General features: G+C 34.9%; 1 protein-coding gene across 2 annotated transcripts in view; it reads left to right on the forward strand.

The window, feature by feature from the left end:
• EXOC2 (exocyst complex component 2) overlaps window positions 1-21906 on the forward strand; it is a 212368-nt gene that overhangs the window by 175229 nt on the left and 15233 nt on the right. The gene's annotated exons all lie outside the window — the stretch shown is intronic.

A 21906-nucleotide genomic window follows, 5' to 3' on the forward strand; every position in this document is an offset into this window, starting at 1 on the left:
AATGTCTTAGTCCTGATCAGTTTTGCTCCCCTAGCATACATACCTAACACTATGTTCAAATAATAACACTTTATTCAGAATATAAATTTAATGTGAAATAGACATAGTTTTCATTCAAGAGAGTACTTTTTTTCAGTGCTGGGTATTGAAGCCAGGACCTTGCACATGCAAGCAAGTGTTTTACCACTGATCCATACCCTAGTCCCTAAATTCCATTTTTAAAAGGAATTTGGGAGGGCTGGGGATGTGGCTCAAGCAGTAGCGTGCTCGCCTGCATGCGTGTGGCCCGGGTTCGATCTTCAACACCACATACAAACAAAGATGTTGTGTCCGCCAAAAACTGAAAAATAAATATTAAAAAAATTCTTCTCCTCTCTTTCTTTCTCTCCCTCTCCCTCTCCCTCCCTCCCTCTCTCTCTCTCTCTCTCTCTCTCTCTCTCAAAAAAAAAAAAAAAGGAATTTGGGAAACAGCAGTTCAATCACAAAATCCGTGAGATCACCAGTACAAATTTAAGGACCTAATTATGCTTTGCACACTGGCCAAAGAAAACTACACATTCATGCCCTGTTTAAATTTAATTCACAGATACAGAAATATACATATTTAGAACATTAAGACTAGAATAAAATGAAAATCAGTATGTAAATCTGTATATTCAAAGTTTTTAAAATCTTTACCTCATGGTAGATAAAAAATACATTTGCTTGTATTTATTTATTTATTTATTTATTTATTTATTTATTTTCATTTTTGAGACAGGGTCTTTCTAAATTGCTGAGGCTGGCTTTGAACTTGTGATCCTCGTGACTTGGGAGGCCTCCCAAGTCACTGAGAGTACAGTCGTATGTCACCATGCCCACCTTGATTTCCAAGTTTAAAGTGTCAGTAGAGAAGCTGATAGTACTGTGAAGGAGATGACAACATTGTGATTCTCAAATGAATTAGTAAGGACTGCTTTCTCCTTCAGCATTCCTGAAATCATGGGTGTGCTCTTAATATTTTCTACGCGCTGAAATATCCTTAAAATAGCGTTTGCTAGAGAAGACTCCTGAAACTACTTCTTATTAGTATCTTTATCTGTGGTGAGTGTTTCTCTTTTTGTTGTTTGGTTGGTTGGTTATTTTAGTAGTGGTGGTTGCAGGTATATAGGCAGGGAGCAGATGTTTTGGTGAAATGTATCATGGCATTAGGTGGCAAAAATGTTAAATACCAAAGTAGATCTCTTCTGTTATGCTTTTATATCCATTTATCTTTAAAAATTATATCTTCTTGGACCATTTGGGGTGATCCTTCCCAAAATTAAAATGAAAATCCAGCTAGTTTCGTGGGAAAAAAACATGTGAAAAATGCTTTATTATTGTGTTTATTTTGTTGGGTTTTTTTTTTGATACTTTACTGTCTTGTTTTATATACCATCATTTCTTTGCAGTTACCTAGTAAACATATATTTACTCTATGAAGACTATCTAATTTGTCTGTATGGTTTTATTTCCTCCAACATTTTTCTCTTCATACTAAATTTTGTAATTTTAAAAATATTTAAAATTTGACTCTGTGTACAGAGTAAGTCAGACTTGCAAGTAAGATTTGTAAGCAACTAAGACATTTCAGTGAAAGTTAATTAAATGCTTTAATCAGGGCAGAAAAATAAGCTAGAAGAGAACTTCAAGTTTCATTATGTCAAGCAGAGGGGATAACTTCCATTATAAATTTGTTTTATTGATAAAAAAGTAAAAGTAAACAAGTAAGACTTGCTCCTGTACACAGAACTCAGGTATTGTCTGTGCTGTTTGCCCATATCATTAAATTTTCACCTTTATTTAAACATTAGTCTCATCAGCTGTTAAACTTTAACAACTCGTAGGGAAAAATCTTTTTCTGAAAATTTCTGGAGAGTTTACTAAAATGCATTTTATGTACTGGCACAGAGAGGTATATACAGGGTTGTTGCAATATTGCTTTCTGGCTTATTCTTCATCTTAGTTCCTTTGAACTGCTATAAGAAAATAGCACCAATTGGGTAATTTGTAAAGAACAGAAATTTACTTCTCAGTTCTGGAGGCTGGGAAGTCCAAGATGAAGGTGACAGCAGATTCAATGTCTGGTGAGGCCTGCTGTCTGCTTCCAAGATGACACCTTGTTGCTGTGGTGGACAAACCCTGGTAGAAGGGGTGGAGGGTTTCATTTGCCACTCAAACCCTTTTATAAGGCACTAATCCATTTCCATTTCTAAATAATGTTACTAAGAGTTAATGTTAGTTATAATTAATATGATATACTCTGTTAATTGTGATTAATGATAATTAATAATTAGTGATAATTGATGAGATAATGATTATAATGTTTACTTTGGTAAATCTAGAGAACCAGTTCTAGGTGTGCAGGCGAAAATATGAGCTGATCTCAGCAAATATAAAACTTGTGGTGTTCTAATAGTATACAAAGAAAGCATTATTTCAGTGTTAATTCCTATTCCAAATAAAACACCTCAGCCAACAGTTCAGGGATGAGCTATAAGGAAGATTTATAAAACTATAACTTTGAAGTGTTTTTCTCTCCATAACCAAGTCCTGGCTTTTTGGATGATGGAATCCAGATCCATACTGCCCTCCTTTCCACCTGTGTGCTTCCATCCTTCCCATATCATGTGCTCCTTAGCCTCTGGAGGCTAATTAAACTTGCTTTCACACTCTACTCTGTGATCCCTTGAGGCTCATTCTTCTCCTCTCTTCTCTGGCCAGGTCTTGACATCTTCCTCTCCATAGCCTTTTTCTTATCAAAATTGAAAGTCACTCAAGTGTCTTAAAAAATATAATAAGCAAACCTTGTTTCATCCCCTTTAGCTGCACTTGGACATTGCATTTTACCCTCAGAGTCAAGACTTTGAAAAGAACTGCTTCAGATCACACTCTCCCTCCTCCTTTGGGTGCTCACTGACCTGCTCTCCCTACCATCACTGGCCTGTCATATTCACTGTCCCGATCCCTGGACATGCCTCCCTCAGCCTCCAGAGCTGACATGGTCCACTTTATTCTCACCCGCAGTTCTAGGCACCTTCCTTGCCCTTAGCTCATCCCACATCACACTCAGTGAGCTCCAGTTTCTTGCATTCCTGCTGTCTCTGACACACCCTAAATCTCACCACATCTCCATTTCTCATTTCAAAAAGGCCTCCTCTCCAACCCACTGCCCACTCTGTTTCCTCTGTGTTCTTTATCATGGCACTGCTGCCTTTGCCCTGCCTGCCCCACTTGCCACAGTTACAAAAATAACACATACACCATCCAGTTAAAAGGGCTTAGAATATTGTAAAATGCATGTAACACCACGATAAACATCATATTCCTGGTGCTATCTGTTCAGAATCTGTCCTCTTCTCTGAATATGAAATGTGTGTTAGCATTTGGTGAAAGCAATTGTCTCTCTGTTACCCTTCCACCCCTCAATGAGTCCCCTGCTCTGGGTAGTTCAGTGCTGTATGAATTCTCCTTTTGATCAGACCGAACACCAACTGAGTGAACTTAATCTGTGAAGAAATGTCCAAGTCAATAATTTCCCTTTACTGAACTCTAAAGGAAAAGATATTATAACTCCTTCAAGGGGTCTTAATTTCATTTGAAACTTATTGTAAGGTAGTTTGTAATGGTGTTGTATTTGTTGATGAACAAAGAACAATTTTACATATTTCTAAAGGAGGATAATCCTAGTTGGTCATCCTTTTTAAAAATCATTTTTTCATGTAGGTTCATATTTTTCAGACATTGTCTCCTTTTTTTATAAGCAATTTAACATATTAGAGCCAGTGCTATGAAAACCATTTGGACAATGCTTTGGACATTTGGTTATAATTTCTTTGTCTGCCAAACATTTTTCAATAAAGCTAAATGTTGGCTCTAATAGTCTTAAATGTGAAGACTATTAGAAATGAAATTTATTAACCTTGAGATGGACTGTGGCCTACATATTTTCTTCATTGCATGTCTTATCTGCTGAAGTATTTATTTTATTTTATTATGTATTAAATTGATAGTGGTAAACTGTGTTTTGGCATCAGGATAAACTAATGTACTATTGTGCAAACAATCTTAAGTCATTTTTCAAACTTTTTATTAGAGAAATTTTTAGACACAAAGTAAAACAGAATGGTATAGCAAATCTTTATTTACCTTTTGGCTTTAATAATTATCAGCCCTGCCCAATCTTTTTATTATTATTATTTTTTTAAATCTATACCACCCTACTCCTCACTGCTTCCAGGATCTAGTAATTTGAAGGAAGTCTCAGGTATTACATCATTTTACCCATGCACAAATCAGAGGCAAATTATTTATTTTTTTTTAAAGAAACATAAGCAATCATAATACTATTATCAGATCTGAAAAAAAAAGAAAAACGATTCTTTAATTTCATCATATGCCCATTGTTGCAATTTTCATGTTATTTTAAATTTACTTATTCTAATTTGTTATACTTGATAGCAGAATGCATTTCAATTCATAATACACATATAGAGCACAGTTTTTTATGTCTCTGGTTGTACACAAAGTAGAGTCACACCACTCCACTGTTGAAATTCTTACAGAGGCTTGTTAGACAGTTTGCTTAAGTTAGGATTCACTCTAGTTACATACGTTTTCCTTTATTCATGCATCTCTTAAGTGGTTTTTAGTCTTATTTTTTTTTTTTTAGTTTATTAACTCTCTGGGTTCCCTCTTGAGTTTTTAAAATAAATTAGGTCCTTTGTTCTTTAGATTTCCTCACAGTCTAGGTTTTTTAGATTGATTCTTCATGATGTCATTTAACATGTTCCTCCATCTTTGTTGTTTGCTCTAAATTTTGTGGTTAGTAAAGATGCTTTATCAATGTTAGGTTTAATGGGTTTACTTCCATCAAGTCTACATAGTATGTTTGGTCTGTTTGTAATGTTAAGATGAAAATTAGATTCAAATATTGTCAGCTTCACCCTTTGAAAGTTGGCCATAAACTTTGCATCTAACAGTTTTAGTACCACTGGTAATTTTTCCCATGATCTATTTCATATTAGAGATTATTAATTAATGATTCTTTCCTGGAATATGACATAAGTTAATTCATTAATTGTATACTTATTCTGAAGTATAATTTATACTGGAAGTTCAAGGAAATTTTTGATTCTTTCTTTGGCACTTTTCAGAATGAGTTGGTTCCCTAGCATTTCTCAAAAGTCTCAACAAAATGTTTATTTTTAAAATTATTTTTTAGAAACTCATGATATGAACACATGATAAGCTTCAATTCATTTTAGTAGTTAATTTTTTAATAATCAAATTATGCCTCCCTTTTCCAAGGGATCCCTTGAGTGGACTTTGAGTCTTATAGATCAGCCTTGCCCTGTATCCTTGTGCTCTGGTGTATAGAGCTACATTCCTTGCTCATTGTAGCTTTTTTTGTCCCAGTGGAACCAACCGTGGAACAGGAGGAGAGAGAATATGAAAATCTTCCTCTCTCTTAACTCAGTTTTACTCTATCCAAACTGTGTCTCTGCCTTCACTGTTGATCCTGTGGCTTTTGTATTCTCTCTCACTCTCAGTAAATCTTATCCAAAAGTCTGTTCTAAAATTGGATGAACCACATTAGCAATAGTGATATTACCTGGTGTTTCCTATATTCCTTCAATAGCATCAGTTCTGTTTGAAAGTCAACACTTATTGAGCCATTCCAGAACATCACTGTTCCTTTAAGATAGGTGATGAAGCATTGTATCCTTGACTTCTGACAGGATCTTTTTCAGTCTGTAAGGCCTTGGATAAAGTGTGTATGTGTGTTCTGTAATTATTTTATATTTGTATTATGAATCTGTGGAACTTAAGCTTCTAAGGTGCTATAGAAAGTATTAGGGATTTCCCCTCTTCACTTTACCTGATTTTGCTCATTTGTTCATAGTCTGAGAGACTTTTTTCCTAAAACTAATTTTCATATTACAGTTTTGTGCATAGTGGTAAACACCAAGGTAATAAAATAACAGATACTTGAGTATATGCTATGGTTTGGGCATTTTTTTCCTCTATTCCAGGTATTTTTATTATTCTTAGTGAACTTGTTTATATTTAGCATTACTGTGACCCCTAAATTTAATAAGTATTTGTCTTAAACAGTTTTGTCTGAAAACCTTTGAAGAGCATTGGGCCTGCCAATGTTTGATCTTCTTGCCTCAGGGCATTCTCTGAGGAGCCTGTGGAAGTCTCTGGTGCCCCTACACCTGATGAACAGAGATAACATAACTGAGGCAGCCATGCCATATGCCTTTTTGTGCTGGGGGATGTCTGGTGAGATTACTGTATATACTCTCATGTTGGAAAAAGTTGAAAGTTTACAGTGAACATTGAAATTTGGATCATCATTTTCATGTAAGTTTAGCATTGAAATTATCTTATCTCTGTTCTGATATCTCCTGTAAACAAAAGCCTTGGTTCATATGTGGAAGTTTTTATTCTCCTAATCTGTTGTGCTGGAGAGCAGTCTGGTCCACATAGGTGCCAGTAGTAGCTTCAGAGCTGATATATAGCCAATTAAGACTCTTTAAATATGCTCGGCAGAATAGGGCACCACTATCTACCGTTAGCCAAAAACTGTTGGACTAATTTTAATATCTCTGCACTTTGCATTAAAGATGAGATTTAATGAAAAACTTGAGGATTGACTTAGTGTTTGGATAAGTGGCATGCACTGGATTAGTATTGTGATATAGACAATTCCAGACTGTTACTTTGAACTGGAAAACTAACAACTGCTGTACTTTCTGAGTCATTTATAACATGCATCACAACAGAAAGCTGAGGTTCAGATGATTTCCAAATGTTACATTTGGACTTTCTTACAAATTTTAAGTCATTATCAAATGTGCCTTGATAATTTAGTTCCTGTTTTGCAGAATCTAAGGAATTAGAGTAACAGTAGTGAGACTTTTAGACAAATTGACTAAAAGAAATCCTGGAAGCCACTTTATGTTCAGCACACATATATTTACATGTTGTGTGTGTGTGTGTGTGTGTATGTTCTCATTTTTTATTGAAAATAGTTACTTAATTGCAATCATTCTTACTAGATGTTTCCTCCCTTGGACTGTGGTGCCACATGCCTCCCAGCACACCTGGAGTCTAACTGGCTACATATCAGCTCTAAAGCTGCTGTTGGCACTTAGACCAGGCATCACTCGGGAGAACCTCACATCCACATGTGTTACACAGATTCTGTGCCTTCAAAGACAGCAAGAGGGCTGGGGATGTGGCTTAAGCGGTGGCGCGCTCACCTGGCATGCGAGCAGCCTGGGTTCAATCCTTGGCACCACATGCAGGCGGGGATGTTGTGTCCGCCGAAGACTAAAAAATGAATATTGAGGATTGATTCATTCATTCTCTCTCTCTCTCTCTCTCTCTCTCTCTCTCTCTTAAAAAAAAGGCAGCAAGAAAGATGACAGGAATGACAGGGAATATTAGAACAGAAGACTGTGGAAATGATAAAAAGATGAAAAGAGATTTTTTTTTTCCTAGTATTGGTTGGTTATTTTTTAAAACTTTGTTTGCTTTTCTTTGTATTTCTGGGTGTAGGACAAGGTGGAAGCAAATAATAACTCCTAGTTGCTAACTTTGGGCAAGTGAAAAGTAACTCTGAGGCTGAGCTGGAAAATGTATAATTCAAGTATCCTCCTTTATACATTACAAAGTTACAAATTTGTTTCTGGTGTGTTATTTTATAAAAGACAAAAGGATCATAGTTTCATCAAAAAGCAATGCCATTCAAATGCTTTTATTGGCTAAAACTGAAAAAGAAAAGTTTTAAGAAGGGTTAGTTTAGAGTAAAGCCTCCTCTGATTATCATTCTCTTTTAAGGTTTTTTTGGTTTTGTTTTTTTAAACATATGCAGGTCTGGTCATTGGCTCCCTTTAAAACATTTTCAAGGGCTCATTTCCCTCACTTGATCCCCACATCCCGCTCTACCCTTCCTATCCCACACGCCTCTGCTGGGAGGTTCCTGTGTGCCTAAACCAGGTTTTCTGTCCAATGTGGGCTCTTCCCTGGCTGTCCTTCATCCCTGGAGTTTCGTCTCCAGGGGTGAGTTTTGTCTCCATGGATGAGTTCCCTGAGAGCCGTTGAGGAGTAGGACTTCACCACCACTCTATCTACAGCCACTAGTAAACCATCAGATGACTACCAGGAGCTCAAATCCTATGCTCAGGGAGTGAAGAAGACACAGAGATTTACTCATTTTTATAAATATTGAGCATGTGAGAGAATTTGTTAAGAATGCTAAACCACAGAGCATTATTTTCAGAATGCCATCACCATCTGTGTCTTCCAACACCAATATAGAACCTCAAAGATAGGAGGCATTCAATAAATATTTACTGGACTCCAACTTTCTTTTTTCCTTCTCTGAATAAGAAGCAAAAATCAACCCCCAAATACTTTGAATACAGCTTAATAGTTGTCCTTTTTGATCACTATTTATTCTGAATATCAATGTGGAAAACTTCTGAGTATCTTAAAAATAATATCTTCAGCATTTCCTGGAAGTCCACAATAAATGGGAAACATACAGGCCTGAATGGGGATGAGAGATGTAACATGCCTCATTTTATAGTTGAGAAAACTGAGGTCCAGATGAAATGTTACTTAAGACCATGGACGAGTATTGAACTCTTTCTCTCTCTGCTTTCTAATCACTTTGAAAAAAAATATCATTTATCTACAAGCTAATTAACATGCCTAGCCCATATAAACAGTCCAAAAATAGTATAGCTGGAATAAAAACTGAGTTTGTGACTGGTTTTTTTTAAGTATTTGGAGCAAGAGACACCAGTGAACCAGTTTATTTCTATCTGAGAAAATTAAAGACAATGCTAATAAAATCTTGATACGGTAGAGAATATTTACTTGGGATATGAATTATTTTTTGGATCAATTTACTTCTATTTCTTGATAGTATCTCACACTAATAATCAAAATGTTTGAATGACAACCAAAGTAAATTCATAAATATGATATACTTAAAAACTCATTTTTCTTTTTTGAAATTACTGTCATTTTTGGCTGCAAATGGTGTGACAGCCCATGATTACAGTAACAAGGGCTTTAAGAATTATATGTAGACTACATATCACTTTTAGCAAATTTGTGTATTGAAGAACTTTAATAATAGGTTTTATGCAGTCACAGAAAGCCACCTTCATAGACTTTAAATATGATGGGTATGAAAGAAGTTTATATTCTTGCACTCTATGGTTGGGTTGTATTAGTGAAAAGAAAAATTCGTGTGTATACTTGGTATTTTTTTAACCTTCTTATTTTTGGTTTCTAAGGTAGCTTTCTTTTTAATATTCTGCTGGGGCCTGCAGTCCTTCCTGCTGTAATCCCCACTAGGAACATGCTATATGCACTAAAGATCAGCATGCATGTTTGCAGTGACCCATTTCCATTCTAGTATCTTTCCTAAGAGAATTGGTATTTATGTCTACCAAAAGACATGAACAACTATATTCATAGCAGCCCCATTTGAAATAGCTAAAAATTGCAAACAAATTTTATGACAGATAAATGTACAGTACAGTACAATTTCATACAAGAATGAGAATGACCCAAATCCTCCACATGCAACAACTTCATTGTTCTCACAGGCATTGAGAGGAAGAAGCCAGCTAACAAAAAATAAATAAATAAAACTCTATGCTTCTATACCATTTTCAGTGTTTCATTTGTATAAAAACAAGCACAACTGATCTTGGGAGATAGAGGATAAATAGTGTTTACCTCTTGGAGAGGGAAGGAGGACATCAGAGTTTGCTGGAAATAAATAACTATATCTTGATGTATGTATGTGTGGGTACATATACAAATGTAAAAAAAATCAAGTTCTACACTTAAGAGTTATGTAGTTCACTAAATAAATGTAAGTTATATTTAATTTTAAGGTGAAGGAAGCACTCATATCTAGAAACTTAAAGATCCTGACTGCTGAGTGATCATGGTTTAAAATTCAGCCGATTATGTACCTCTTCCAAATATATCTGCATTTCTTTGTGTAGTAGTTTCTCTGCTATGAAAGCTGTTAAATCCAATTATCAAAATAAAATGAACTTAGAATCAGACCTTCAAATCATTTTAATTTTAATTCTAAAATACATTTTTGTACTGGTAAATGTAAAACTCTACTATAAGTAATGGTAGATTGCATTACTGTTCACCAAAGCCCCCTTCTTTTTCTCTTAGGGAAAGGGTTTTTCTACCTTACCCACTGAAGCCAGAGCTAGGCCTGTGGAGTAGCCAGATGATCTCCAGCCAGAGCCTAGAGGACTAGCTAGCTCAGAGTATTGCTCACATTTTCCCCTACTTCTATGGTCACAGAAGGTATATTGTGGTGGAGCCTCCATAAGCCTAGACCCAAGTGATATCAATTATCAAGACCCCTATGACCTCTGAATTCTATTTTCTTATCATCACATTAGCAAGAAGTACATTGGCTGTTGTTTTAAACATCTGATATTTTGGGGTATTCTTCAACTTTGGCATACCTGGCTTATCTAGACTAATAAAATAATTTTTATTTTCTCTTTATTTCTTTACTTTCTAATTTATTTTATTATTTGTAATGTATAAAATATGTAGTAGATATTTATACATGTGTTTTATACATTTGTTATTACATGTATTTTACAATATACAGACAGTATTAACATTTTGCTAACATGATATTTATTTATAAAATAGAGATTATATATTTATCTCATGTTATAACTATTGGCTTTTCAATTTGATTATGACTCAAGCTCATTTTTAATTTCAAGGTCCTTCTTTTGGTTTAGTGCCTGAAACGTTTTTTTTCTATTTATATATGACAGCAGAATGCATTATAATTCTTATTACACATATAGAGCACAATTTTTCATATCTCTGGTTGTATATTCGTGTCTTCATACCTGTACTTTGGATAATAATGATCATCACATTCCACCATCATTAATAACCCCCTCCCTTCCCCTCCAACCCCTCTGTCCAGAGGAGGCTGATTCATAGTGGGATAAGGAGCGGGAGCATGAGAGGGATAGATGAACTCTAGTGCCTGAAACTTATAATGATTGTATTTTCTTTTTAAAATTGAATTTGGAGCCATAAATTGAGAATAGGGACAATACCTGCTTACTTCTTTCCTGTGCTCCACAGTACTAATTCTTTTCGTGGAGATGCACTGCCTGCTCAATAATAGCAGTAGAACTACCCAGCAATTTTGAACCATCCCCATGGTGTCAGATAGTAAATAGTAGAAGTGCTTCCATTGTTCACAGAGGCCACACAGCTAAACAACCTGCTTCACAGCTCTGCTTCTTTCATGAGCATTAATTACTTTCAGTTTCATTGAAGTCATTTTTTTGAAAGACTACTTGAGAGTTTGAAAGTTGAACATTTACCCAAAACCTGTTTATAAAACATTAAATCCAGAAGTCATACTTCACAGAAGTCAAATATATTCATTTGCATTTATAGAATGAATTCTATTTTCTTGTCACTTTCATTTTTCCAATTGAAGTTGCCCTCTAATAGAAAAAACTTTTTTGCCAAAAGATTAAACAGATGAATTTAATTGATAAGTTTTAGTTAAATTGGTTAATTTTCTACCTTTAAGTCTGAAATTCAGTGTATCAAGTTTTTGAATGAAGAAACTGATATTCTAGGTTACATATATAAAGTATTCTGTAACATTTTATATCATTCTTTGTCTTAGACATCAGACTTTAACTTTTGAGATGGACAGGGGATTATGTTTGCCTTACTTTTATTTAAACCTTAAGAGCTTTTCATAAAGTTTATTAATGTTAAACTTAGGAATATAAATTCTTATTACAGATGGAAAAAATAAGCCATGAAATCATTTTATTGCTATTTTCACGGCTGGTGATAATTTTTCTTTTTCAAAAGCATTGAAGTCTTCTATTCAGATTGATCATATTGATTAACAAGAGATCATATTGACTAAAGAAGAAGAAGAAAAATCCTTGAACAGAAAGTAGAACACTCTAGAGGCTGAAGTTATTTGTATACTACTAACCTGTTCTCAGATAGGCATTTAAAAAAATTTTATTATATGGCAAACACTATCAATGTGGAAATTACTACATTAAACCTTGGAGACTTGGGAATTAAAACCCCTTCTCTTTTCCAACAAAAGCTAATTTTGTTACAAAATATTTAGGTCTTTCTGTCTGTTCTGTCAATATTAATATGGTTTCTGGTTACTTTTTTTTTTTTTTTTGACAGGCTTCAGAGTACAATTGAATAGATAATTTACTTGAAAAAGAAATACCCAAAAGTACTTTCATGTATTGTTTCAGTTTGACAATAAAAAAGTACATTGTGAGATATTTATAGTATTTTTCAATCTATTTTTATCGGTAGACTAGGAGTGATAACTGATTTAGGGCACAGGGGTTAAAAACAGGAAATGTGGTTTATAAGGTAGGCAGTATCTCCAGAGTTTCCAGGGTTGATTTCTTATAGCCTTGACTGAAGAGTGTCATGTTTCAAAACAACATTAGGCAGAATATCTTGAACTTAGTAAAGGAGTCGTCTATTCGATTGTGACAGGAAGTGCTTCATGGAAAAGTTTGCATTCTTGGTATAGATTCAAATGGTATATAGCAGTTGTTTTCTGTAATTACAGTGTTCTTCCTCTCCAACTCTTTTATACATTCTTTATCCAGTCAATTAATTAAGGGTATGTCTCGTGTAACTTTTAGTAAATTCCCCTTGACCTTTGTGTTTTGTTTAAAATTTTATTTTATTGTTTTAATGAAAGTTTTTTCAAATAGCTGTATAAGAAGGTTTTCAATGGACTGTTATGGGTGAGGAGAAGCATGTATTAGGGGTACTATTAATTATAGCAACCAGAGAATCCAAGTTAAAATCGAAAAGAAGTATAATTTTCTATAGCTTCTCAAATGTCAGCTTGGAAGAATCTATCAAAAGTGGAATCTTTGGACTCAGCAGTTCCACTTCCAGGAAGATATCTTACATAAATATGCTAGTAGAATGCATGAATCTATGTTCACTGCAGTATTACTTATGGAAGTAACAGTAGGAGGATGGTTAATTATGATATATCATACTATAAAATACTAGGTAGCCATTGAAAATTATCCGGTAGATTTATATACATGGAAGAACAAACAACCCAATTTAAAATGGGCCAAAGAACTCAATAAAGAATCTACCCATGACCAATCAGCCTATGAAAAAGGTGACTCAACATTTTATGTCATTGGGGAAATGCAAATTAAAACAATAGTGAGATACCACTACATACCTATTGGAATGACCAAAGGCTAGAACACTGGACCACACCAAATGCTGGTGAGGATGGAAAGTAACAGGAACCCTCATTCACTGTCAGGGGGAACACAACATGATATAGCTACTTTGGAAGGCAGTTGGACAGTTTCTTACAAAACTAAACATACTCTTATCATAAGACCTAGAAGTGACATTATTTAATATTTTCTCAAAGGAGCTAAAAGCATATGTCCACACAAAAGCCTACTGGCTGATGTTCATAGCAGTATTTTTCATAATTGCCAAAATTTGCAAGCAACCAAGATGTTCTTCAATAGGTAAATGGATAAATAAATTAGTACATCCAGATAATGGGGTATCATTTAGCACCCAAAGAGATGAACTGTCAAGCTGTGAAAAGACATGAAAGAACCTTAAATGCATATTATTAAGGGACAAAAGCCAATCTTAAAAGGCTGCATATTGTATGATTCTAACTATATGGCATTACAGAAAAGGCAAAACTGTGAAGAGAGTGCAAGACTAGTGGTTACCAAGGTTAGTGGAGAGAGAGATGAATAAGCAGAGTGAGCACAGAAGATTTTTAGGATAGTGAAAATATTCTGCATGTACTTATAGTGGTGGATACATGTCACTATATTTTTTTCTAATCCTATAGAATGTAGAACACTCAGAGTGAACCCTAATGTAAACAGTGGACTTCAGTGATTGTGATGTCTCATTGTCTATCCATCATTTTATCAAATGTATCACTGGATGGTGATAACAGGATGGCTGTGTTTGTGTGGGTCCAGAGGATACATGGATATTACTATACCTTCTGCTCAGTTTTGCTGAGAACATAACTGCTCTGAAAAATAAATATTTTTAAAAGAATATTTGTGATGTATTGTGGAATGACATAATCAAGTTCAAGAAGAGAATGTGTACTGTAATCTCATTGTTTTAGAAAGACATTATATTCATCAGAAAAAAAATGAAAGAATATACACCAAACTATCAATTGTGATTATTCCTGGGGAGAAGGATGAAGGAAGAGTCTATTCATTTTTATGTAAACTTATACTCTCGTGGTTTTTAATTTCTTTTCAATGGGCAGTTTTTAAATTTTCAAACCAAAAACTGAAGAACAAAGACTTGATCAACCCAAATGTTCAATGCTCTATTCTTTAATATGGACTTTTCTCCTATAGCAGTCTACCTAGCGATTTGTCCAAAGTGTTAATAGTAAGAATCAAATCTGTATGACACTTTTTAATTTATATATTTACAAAGAATTTTTCCATACATTAAGGAAAACCTGAAGCTCAGTGAATTAATTGATTTTCCAGCTGAGGTTTAAACCCCAATTATTCTAATACACAGCTGTACATTATCTATTAAAAGTTATTGCTAGAATTTATTTCCATGAAACTGACACAAAAGGAAGATTAACATCTTTTCAACAAGTAATGAAACATTTTTTTCCCCCAGAGACATTGATGAGAAGTCTTATTAAACAGAATCTCTGTCTTTGGTAATACAGATTTTACCATTTGCCTGAACAATTTTATATCATGCACTTTCTTACTGTTTTGGGATGGTTTAAGACTCCTTTTCTCTACGTGCAAGTTATTTATTGTATTACATCTGGGCATGTCCCTAGTCCAGTGTAAGCCCTGTGAGCGGAGGGGTTTTGTTGTGGGTAGGTTTGGGTCACTGCCATATCCCTAGCACCTGGAATAGTGTCTGGCATGAAATAGTAATAAGTACACAATAAATATTTTTAATAGTTATCCTATTCCAAAATCAAGTACCTCCCTACTTCACTGAAAGAACAAACACAAATATACCAAGCAAGAAGTCTTTCCATTTTGATGTGTGAAAAAAAAATCTCTTAGTTGTTGGGGATGGTACACTGTACTGGCTGACTTACAGGAATCCCACCCTGCAAGAAAGAGCCTACAAGTCCTAGCACAGAGTAGAAATAAGCTTTGTTTTCTCCATGGGGAATTTCCACAATGGGCTACCAAATTAATTGCTAAGTGATAGTCTGGGTTGATACTGTGTGGGTGGGGACACTTTTTTTGTCAAATATCATGATACATTCTAATTTCATATTCAGAGTAGAGAAGATATATATTGTAAATGCTTAGAAGCTGTTTCTCATTCCCTCACTTAAATAACATGGAAAGTTGTGGGGGTTTATCTAAGGGTACCTTTTTAAAAACAGTACTTACTACTATATCATAATAATGTAACATTTATCTATAACTCCAAGAATCAAGGCAGTTTGCTTTTTTTCTGCTCTCACTGTCTACACTGATGGTTTCTTCCTAATTTACCATACATTAAACTAAAACCCAGGTTTCCTAATATGTTCACATACTATGTTCTATTATAATACATAGACATCTTCCTAAGTATCTAGCACATAGTGAGAATTTAGCAATTACTTCAGTGTTTTGAAACAAGTGATTGGTTTAAGAATGCAGCTGGAAAAATAAAGCATATTTGAAAAGCAAATAGATTTAATCTCAGCTACATTCTGTTCTGCTATATTTTCTTTAGTCAAATTGTATTTTTCAAATGGATCCTGACTGTTAATCACAGAAAGACTTTCTTCATTTTCCTATATCTTAAGTAAGAGGTGCTTTACCAGAAAACATCTCCTTCTCACATAAACAGAACCAGTTACTTATCTTTTAAGTGAATAGTTCACGTGTCATTTGACTGTGGACGTTATAGAATTTTACACATATTCAAGTTTCTTCTCTAATGTATCTAGCCATTAATCATTCATTTATCAATTTATTTAGATGGTTTAGTCTTCAGAACTTAGGAGTAAGCAGGGCAGACATAGACTTTGCCTTTTATTTCTTCATTCATGAATATTTTCCAAACGCCTATTATGTGCCAGCCACTGCGGTAGGTTCTGAGGATACAAAGATAAGAAAAAGTGTGTGTGATCTCTATGCTTGTAGAGTTTATAGTCCAGTAGAGGAGATAGATATTAATCAAGTAGTCTTACAAATAAATGTGAAGCTGCTTCAGTGGGAGGAAAAGACACAGTGTTCTGAGAGGATGTTCCAGGTGATCCATGTGCATGTGTAAGTGCAGGGTGGGGCCCGTGGCTGTAGTCAATCATAGCACCACCCATTTGCTGACTGCCCAGTATTTGGCAAGTGAGTCCTTGGCCTCTTAAAAATATTATTCCATTTTATAGATGTTATCTTTGTTTTATGAAAGAGAAAGTTACAAATCATCAGATTAGAAACTTGTCCCAAGGTAACTGTAGTAAGTAAGTAGCATGTGTATTAGAGATCATGTCTAAGTCTTCCTGTGTCCACCTGGTCCTCTTCTTTTTGGTCATGGTTCAGATGTTACCACAAGACTGTTACTGGTATGTGATGTTCCACCATTCTTTTCAAAGCCAGTGCAAAGTATCCTAAAAGAGTTCCATTAAAATTCCAACTTCTAGAGAACTTTGTGTGAAACCAGCACAATGAGAGTATTGTCAGAGACAAATCTTTCCATTAATCATGGCACAGTCACATTTGATACTATGTTTGGATTGTTTGCTGCTGTCATGCCTTATGTACAAATTCAATTGCTAAGGAATTTCTGCGCCACTCAATAGAACTTCACCTACAAGTACATGAGGGTCATAATGGATTATATTGTACAAAGGTATAGACCATGAGATTCAAAAAGAAAAATTAATGTATTTTTTTTCTAGTCATATGTCTTTTAGTCAACTATTAATGTCTTTATTTTTAAAAATTAGCCCCTGAAATATGTGTACTGCTTGTCAGGACAAAGTGCTCCTCTCCACTGAACTCTAAGCTCTTTTAGGGCTAGGGGTTGGGGGTTGCATCTGTTTTGCTTACTTTGGGATACCACCACCTGGAGGTACCTAGCACATATTAGATGCACAAATATTAAAGAATGAGATATAATTTTTGTATTTCAGAGTTGACAGTTGTCTGGAAAGTAAGCTGTGTTTTCTGAGGTCATATAAGTCGTATATAGGTAAGGCAGAATTTAGATTCCAAGTGTCCTTTCTGTCACCTCTCTGAACTTAAAGGTAATTATCAACCATTGATACTAATAATATTACAATTATTATAAAGGCAGTGGAAAGGGAAACAACGTACACCATCCAAATTAACATAATATTGTCCCTCGGACACAATCTTGGACCTTTTGAAGATCATGCCATCACCAAAAATCATATTCTGGTTCTATCTCCAGATATGAAAACCAGGGTCCTTTGAAATTCACTCTACACTTCATTCCGCCTCTCACTTAGGCCTTGGACATTTGTTGTAATAGATGCATTTACAGCTTCCTGGCAACATCTATGTCTTTCTCAGGTGACATCTTCCTCAGCATTTCTGTCTTTCTTCTTCCAGTCCTCTAATTGAAGGAAGAAACCGTGGGGTCAGTTAGTGCCCATAAGATCACAGTTGAGACCCATCCTCACATTCCCAAGCCTTAGTGTGGTCTCAGTCACCTCTCAGTGTTTGGATCCACATTCTTTCACTATGGCTTCTAGAGGAGCTTTGGCTTCCGGAGGTGGGGAATTGATTCTAGGAACCTCCACAGATAACAGCATTTACAGATACTCAAAGTCACTTATATAAGATTGTCTAGTATTCACATAGAACCTACACTCATCCTCCATATACTTTAAATCATCTCTAGATTCCTTATACTACCTATTACAGAATACATGCTATACAGATAGTTGCTGTACTGTGTTGTTTAGGAATAATGACAAATAAACAGTGTGTACAAAATCACTATAATTGCTTTTTGTTTTGATTTTTTTTTCAATCCACTGTTCATTGAATTTGTAGATGCAGAACCTGTTGAAAAAGAAGCCAACTGTATTTTAATTTGTCCAGTTGGAAAAGTACATTGCCACATTATTGCCAGCTGTGTTTGCCACCAGGTGGAGTACCACAAGGAGCAAGTGAGCTAGGGAACCAATAGCACCTGGCTTTGGGTACAGGTCTTTGAAAGATCTGATATTCTCCTACTAACAGATTTTGACCTTTTTAAAACAGAAAACTCAATGGGCAATTAAAACCAAGAAGTTTATCAAAGGTTAGTATTTTAAGATTGTGTCCAGCCATCTTACTGTTGATCCCTGAGCATGTGCAGGGAAGGTGAAAGACAGGAGTGTGTGGCACATCTGGTTTAGCTGCTTGCTTCCCAACTGTGGTTGGAGAGTAGAAAGAAAGAAATCAAAATTCTTAGCTTAGAAGAGTACAGAGATCTTATGAGTTTCCCAGACATAGATACTGCCTGGTTTCTAGCCCTTTGCTCAGACTTTCTTTACCCCTACTCCAATACTGTTCTTTAACCAATTAAGAACTTCACACCAAGTAAACGTCTTTCAAATTATTTTAAATCAGAGCATAAAGAATTTTTTTACAATGTCAAGCACATTCATATAACTCTCTTGTACCTATTTGCTATATGCAATATAAACACACAACACGAGTAAATTGGGTCAAACTTGTAATAACTAAGCACATTGGGATCCTCTGTATGAAGGACCTAATGCTTCTGATGTGTACTTAATGGTGTCCACTATGTAGTGAGTCTCAGTAAATTACATTAAATGAGTAAGTGAAAACTTTTAGTAACTTCTTTAGAATGAACAATAGGCAATAAAAAATACTTCTGTGTTTAACACGGTGGGTAGTTTTTTTTTTTTTGAGAAGTAATCTTTTATGTTTTAAATATTATAATTGCCTAGGGGGACATAAATGATGCTTTATGAAGCTATGCATCAAGCTGGTGTGCCTTTTTTTGAGGTCTTCTATTTCATACTATCTGTCTGACCCTTACTGGCTGCCTTGAAGTCTTGAGTAGGATCACTGTTTGTGTCCATCCTTGGAACCATACATTTCCCCTTTAGTTTCCCCATATCACCACTTGAAGCAGTTGTTACTTCATGTGTGTGTGGGGGGTATTTCCTCTTTTTTTCTCCTGTCCATAATGAAAAAATCTCCTTCCAAGAAATCTAAAAGTTCTTTTACTTATCCAAGGTCTTCTTACATTATTATCCATGTGGTCAACCTAAAATGGGAAGCTTGATCATGTTTCAAATTTGCTTTCAGAAATGTGGTTCTTTGGGTTAACAGGGACACAGCAACATCAATGATTATTTGTAGCAGCATAATTCACAATAGCTAAACTGTGGATGCCCTTCAATAGATGAATGGATTAAAAAATGTGGCATATATACACAGTGGAATACTACTCAGCAATAAGAGAATAAAATCATGGCATTTGCAGGTAAATGGATAGAATTAGAGAAGATCATGCTAAGTGAAGTAAGCCAATCCCAAATAACCAAATGCCAAATGTTTTCTTTGATATAAGGAGGCTGATTCATAGTGGGATAGGGAGAGGGAGCATGGGAGGAATAGACGAACTCTAGATAGAGCAGAGGGGTTGGAGGGAAGGGAAGGGGGATGGCGTTAGAAATGATTGTAGAATGTGATGATCATTATTATCCAAAGTACAGGTATGAAGACACGAATTTGTATGAATATACCTTGTATACAACCAGAGATATGAAAAATTGTGCTCTATATGTGTAATAAGAATTGTAATGCATTCCACTGTCATATATAAATAAAGAGTATCCTTTGCTTTTATTCTTATAATTTACAGCTAAGTCTTTAAAATTGTATTAACTAATATTTTCCCCCTTTTAAAGGGTATTTTATTAGTAATGCTTAGTCTAATGGTTCTTACCAGGAAATATTTCTTCTATTAAGGTCAGAGTGGGAGTTGAGTTCATAGCATATGATGTCACAGAGCATGTGACATTTTCTTGCTTGATTCTGAATTTAATTTTTGGTTTTTTAGTCACCACTCTGGCTCAATTTATCTTTTACATTTAAGAAATTTAAGAATCAAAAACTATCTTCATGTTTCTAGGCACTAGTGCTAGAACCCCAAGAACCCATACTCCTGACATGTGTTCTTATAGTGGCATTAACAGGACCCTTATTTTCACTGAGGATGTAGACTCTTGGTGCCTTAAAACATAATATTATGTGTATAGTATCAGTTACTTATATGTTAGATACACTGATTATACAAATATATATGAGCTGATCTTCCACAGGAATTGCAGTTAAAAGGTAGTAGACATAAGACAGTGATCACAGACCCTGGAGCCAGAGCAGGCTTCCATGCACCCTGCACTAATTCTGGGAGAGAGCAGGTGTCAGAGTAGGCCAAGCCCTCTGGTACTCTCAGTCCAAAGGAACTCTGTGATGTGGCTTTCCTCTGACAAGAAGAATGCTGTTGTGATCTCCCAAGCTTGTTTATTTCCCTCTTTACTTACAATAGGATCCTTAGGTCTTCTGTCCTACCTCCCACATAGAACTTCTTCCCTTTAATTATCCTTTTTTTTTTTCTCAGAAAGGATCAAATTCTGGATTACATGTAATTACTCTTCACTCTGCTTTCTCAGCTATCCTATCAACATCATCTGAACTTCATATCATAGGTTCATATGAAACTCTATTCATATGAAATTGGCTTCTCAAAAGAAAAACAGTGCACTTATTTTTATACCATATTATATGATAAAATCAAAAGCCAGATATGTATTAGTAATCTACAAATGTCGATTCAAAAAATTGGTTATAGTTCATGGTCTCTGTCTCAACTTTCCTAAATATTCAGAAGTGTATATGACATTCTGAGAGATTGTCCTTAGTGTCATTACTAGTAACATCCATGATTTTGCATATAGAACATTTTTTCTGTTCTGTAGTGGAAGTATTCTAAGGGGGTGTAGTTAATTCTGGAAGGCATTCTAAAATATTCCATTTAAATGGCAGTGGTTGTTTTGGAGTTACAATAAAATAGCATTTTATTTTTATGTATTTTCTTGAAAAATAATGATCATGAAAGCTGTTAAGGAGTTGTGTGAATACCTGTCCCATGCATTATCTCTTTTAATCCTCATTACAGGATGATAAGAGAGGGTGCACTTACTATACTCATTTAATAGATGAAAAAATTGAAGCTTACAGTCTTCTCACCAAAAGCTATTAGGTGTTTCAACACTATTCGGTGTTAAAACTGGGGATTGATTCAGAATAGTGTGACCTTAGACCCTGTACTCATAAATCTTGTGAGTACTACTATTGAGTGAATAGTGCTCTTTGATACTGTACCTAGAATCAGAAGTCTTTGTTTTGTCCAAGCATAAACTTGTTTTACTGAATCAGATTCAGTGTGGTTTTGTGAGAAGTTTCTCCTCAAAGTGATTCTTTAAGATCAGAATAGTCAGTCTGCATAATAATTTGACTTTTACCTTGGGAAGTTAAATGCTGTGATATTTAATATACATTTTATGAGCCTTAATAAAATCTTCCTTCTGTCCTTTGCATTATTATTCATATACTTGTGAAGAAATAGAAGAACATTTTTAAAAAACTTTTATTTTGAAGCCAAGTTACCAATAATTGACAGAGAGCATATAGGTGTACAGTGATAGAAATGAAAAACAGTGAAAGAAAACTTCTAATTTAACCTTTTTTTTTTTAATAACCTGTTTGAAAATAG

The sequence above is a fragment of the Spermophilus citellus genome (genome assembly GCF_964194105.1).
Source record: "Spermophilus citellus genome assembly, chromosome: 5".
Lineage (NCBI taxonomy): Eukaryota > Metazoa > Chordata > Mammalia > Rodentia > Sciuridae > Spermophilus > Spermophilus citellus.